At 43.2% G+C, this 4,796-nt stretch overlaps 1 pseudogene; it reads right to left on the bottom strand.

Moving 5' to 3' along the window:
• Positions 1-4,183, bottom strand: part of LOC122063392 — a 7,641-nt pseudogene extending 3,458 nt beyond the window's left edge.
• Positions 4,184-4,796: the final 613 nt, after the last annotated feature.

Below are 4,796 nucleotides of genomic sequence, written 5' to 3'. Positions count from 1 at the left end.
AAAAAAAAAACTTTACAAATTGGCTTTCAAAGGAAATCAGAAACATAAAAAGAATGAAGGGAAGAAATTTGGAATCATTCTCCCACCTTCTGCATGGCTATCAGGAAAGGAGGAGATCCACTACTTTTTTTTGCTAAAAAGAGATAATTTTATTAAGAAAACAAAAAGAAATAGATCACAAAAACAAAACAAATGCAGACAAAGCAAAAACCACTAGAGCAACTTGTAAACTCCACCTTCAGCATGGCCATCAGTAGGGAGAACAAGCCACGCCCTAGCAGAATCTAAAATGGTGCCTGTCCAACACATCATTTTCCAAATCCATCAAGACATGACTCGAAAAGGACATGGATGTATCACTAACTCCCGATTTAGAAGCCTTCTTAGCAAAATAGTCTACAATAGGATTGGCCTAGCTAAAGCAGTGAGTGATCTTCTAGGAGATAGAATTCAAGAATGGAAAAGCAAATATCCATCTCTGAAGCACAAACCATGGAATCTGATTATTCTGCACTGCAAACACCACCGAAGACGAGACTGACTCAATCGACAAACCCGTTGCCCAAAAATTTTTAGCCAGAAGAATCCCTTCCATAACAGCCTCGAACTCCGCTTCATAAGTTTTCTTGATACCAAATAAAATACTGAAAGCACTGCACACCTGCCCTTCACAGTTACGAACTATACCCCCAGCGCCTGCTCTTCCTGGATTACCCAGAGTGCTACTGTCAACATTAATTTTGATCCAGTTTAATGGAGGTTTACACCAATGCACTTCCAAGGGAGGAGAGGAGGTGAGGTTTTCAATAGATAAACTCAGATTCCTATAGCATAAAATATCAGAAATAGATTACACCTGACCCGCCATCCCTCCCAAGCAAAGAGAAAGCTCCTGATAAATAAATTCAGCCACATGATCTGCAAATCTCACCTTTTCTTCATGAGACCTTCTATTCCTTTCCCATCAAATATACACTGCAGTGATAGAAAATCCCGTTAACCAAGGATTTTTCAGGTTTAAAACACGACCCTTATTCTTCCACCACATAAGAAGCTCTTCCACGGATTGGTGAGTAGGCCACTTCACAGCAAACCAAGAGCAGATTTTTTTCCAAATAGTAACCGATAGAGAGCAGCTGAGGAAGATATGATCAATACATTCTTCATCCTGTTTGCAAAGGAAGCATCTCGAGGCAATCTAAACACCCTTCTTCTTTATCAGATTATATGTAGGGAGTTTCATATGAGCAAGCCGCTAGCCTAAGGAAGAATACCTAGGTGGGAGGCCCTTTCTCCATATCAAGGAGCTCCAAAAAACCGCCGGCGATTTTTTCTTGATTTCCTCCCACTCCGAGGCCATGAAAAAGGCACTAGATGGCGTCAACCAGGCAGAGACATCCTCCATTTGCAAAGAGGGCAGTTTCACCACCTTAATATCTTTAAATATTTTGCATAACAAATCTGATTTCACCTCTGGAAGAATCCATACCCCATCTCTAATAAACTCTCCCACTTTGGCGCTATAGCTCAGAGAAGGCAAAACCATACCCTGCACTTCCTCCATCACCGACTTCGAGCCCCACTATTTATCTTTCCAAATATTTGTCAAGTTCCCATTGTTAATAATCCACCTCTCATTCCCTTCCACAAAATCCCACATTTTTCTGATGAACAAGAAATGGAAGAAGGCTGCCCTCCTCTAGTGAAACTCCCATTCTTCTTAATGAATCTGGCTCTGAGAAATGAGTTAGCGTTCAATTTTCCATGCTTGATTCTCCAGACTAACTTGCATAGCATAGCTTTGTTTGAATCCCTGAGCCATCTGATTCCTAGCCCCCCTTCTTCTTTAAGCTTGCAAAGGGTGTCCCACTTCACCGTGATCGATCTCGTGGTATCCACCTCCCCTATCCGGATGAAATTCCTCATTCATCTCTCTATAGTCACAAGAAGAGAAGCAGGGCACCAATACACCGCAAAGTTGTGGATAGGAATTCCTGATATGACCGAATGAACCAACTCTGTTCTGCCCGCCATCGGGAGTAGTTTTCCTTTCCATCCTGCTAAGCGACCCTTCATTTTATCCATGACAGGCAGAAGCGCATATTTCTTAACACGCCCCTTAAAAAATTCTACTCCCAGGTATCTCGTGGGAAAATTGCAACTTTGAATTCCCATGGTGTCGACTATGCTTTACTTCCTAGCCGATGGAATTTTCTCGAGGAATAGCTTGCTTTTCTCAAAGTTGATGCGTTGACCTGAGAACCCCTGATACTTTATTAAAAAAATATTTAATTGTAGACATACCTCATGGAGGCATTAGAGAAGATGAAGATGTCATCTGCGAACAGGATATGACCAGGAGTGGCGACTCCTCTAGGACCATTGATTGGCTTTAGTTGTTGCATCTGAACCAGCCTAGATAAGCCTCTGGAAAGGACCTTTTCCGCAATTATGAAAAGCATCAGGGAGATTGGATCACCCTATCTTAGGCCACACTCTACGCCAAAGAAGCCTTGGGACCCTCCATTTAGAAGAATTGATATCTTCGTCTAATGGAGCTAGTTAATCCATTTTTGGGGGACACCAAATGGGTTTAAAGACCTAAAAAATAAAGGACCAAGAGATCGAGTCACGGGCTTTTTGGATTTCTATTTTAAGACCAAGTCCTCCTCCTTTGGTGGAAGAAAACATCAGATTTGCCAGCTCTAATGCTAGGTCTTTGACTGACATCAGTAGATAGAAGCAAAGGGGCATGATCTGAGGCAATTTGCTGAAGAACCTACTGGGAGCAGTCTTGAAAACAGGCAAGCCACTCGTTATTGCACAAACTTCTGTCCAAGATAGCACACACATTCCCACAACGACGATTGTTAGACCAAGTAAATTTTCTACCAATCGAGGGCACCTGAGCCATTAAACAAGAGTTAACCATAGCACCATATTCCGCGGCTGAGCCCATGCTGAAATTATTAAGCCCTCTTTTTTCATGGGATAGGAGAGTGGTGTTAAAGTCACCAATCATAGCCCATGGGGTAGAAGATTGGGGAGAGTCAGCCACCAAACTCACCCATAATTCCCTCCTCTCCGCACAAAAGCCGCTCGCTAGAAAGAAATCTGAATCAGATTGATGCCCCAAGACACTGATATCGTAATATGTTGGTCTAAATCGGAGATAACCACAGGAGTAGCTATATTTCTTTTCCACACAACCCAGAGATTAGAAATTCTACTAGCTTTATTATTGTGAATTAGACTGCTAAACAAACCAAACTATTAAAGAATAAATTTGGGAAAGAACTCACATCCACCATAGGCTCTGCAATGCAAAGAAGGTTAGGATCCTTCTTCTTGATAATATTACTCAAGGCCTGCTTTTCGACAGCCTTCCTCATCCCTCTAATATTCCAGAAGAGAATCTTCATAGAGTCACATTTTGAGAGCAGCTTGACGATCAAGCTTTGAGGCCTACCCCATTGCTGTTACAAATTTCCCTTTTCTTCTGGAATCACCCTCTGCCCTGCATAGAGCACCGTCTAGGCCTACAACCTCAGGATGTTGGATAACCACCTTAACCCCTAAAAGTTGAGATGTGGCTATACCCGAGACAACACTGTACTCAATGCCCCAATCCTGCCTGTGTCCGCTTTTGCCCCCTTTAGAATGGCCACCGCGGCCTCCAACATACTTTCCATTTTTTTTTGGGCTGCAAGTTGCGTTGCATCTGCTCCATTCCAACGTCCTTTTTCTTCTCCAAAGTGAACTCCCTTGCGGCATCCTGCTGCTCCTTGCTTTCTTCCATTGAATCCTGCGATTCGTTATCAGTGGAGTCGCTTGAGTCGCTTTCGGTCTCATGTTTTTCCGATCCATACCCAGATCTGATTCCTAGTGGGTCATCCACTATAATTGGGTCTTGTACTTTCCTATCATGGGCATGAGATAAGGGAAGAATCATCTCCAATTCTCCTTGAGGCAAGCTGTCCCTTTGACCGTTCAACATAGTAATGGAATCTCCCATGGATAGAAACGCACCATTATTTGTGGAGGTTTCCTTAGAAAAGGGATCTGAATTATCTCTTGCCAATTGAGGACTTCCACCACTGCTAGGATTACCAGAATTGTCAACCGGCAATCTTCCTCCCCCTAACCGGCCATTGCCAACCTCCTTTTGGTTCTCATCGACCATAATCTCAGCTGAATTATTCCCCTTGCTCTTCTTTTCCCTAAAGAGCATCTACCAATGCTGTCTTCATACATAATTCGTTGTAATTCGTTGCTTGAACCAAAAGAGAGTGTCCGTACACGGTTGCCTTCTCTCTACCTAGATCTCTTCAACCCGAGAGCCACCCAGTTCAACTTCTACCAGTATGCGCGCATAGCTCCCCATAGTGGCGTTCCTCATCCTGCGATCAATCTCCATAGGGTGCCTTGAGGCTTTTTCCATCGATAGAAGGATTATTTCATACCAATATTCCATTGGTAGTTCTGGGTAGCGAATCCACACCAACTTCGTCTGTGTGTGATCATCATGAATACTTAAATTGTGGCACCATTGCTGGAAGCGAATAATCTGACATTTCACCCTAATTGGCCCACGTTTCCACATGGAAGACATATCGGCTTCAAGCTCTGCACATCATCCATCGAAACGAATCGAATGTTCACTCTCCCAACTAGAGCAAAGTTGAAACTATGCAGATTCTCTTCGTAGGCCTCTTGGGGAATAATTACCTTGGTGAGAGGCCCTGCATGTATCGGATCTGGAAGTTCCTCGATATTTGGCAGGGATTTTGTTACGA

The sequence above is a fragment of the Macadamia integrifolia genome, unplaced genomic scaffold, assembly GCF_013358625.1.
Source record: "Macadamia integrifolia cultivar HAES 741 unplaced genomic scaffold, SCU_Mint_v3 scaffold1306, whole genome shotgun sequence".
In the NCBI taxonomy this organism is placed as follows: Eukaryota; Viridiplantae; Streptophyta; class Magnoliopsida; order Proteales; family Proteaceae; genus Macadamia; species Macadamia integrifolia.
This window is presented reverse-complemented; position numbering and strand designations above follow the sequence as displayed.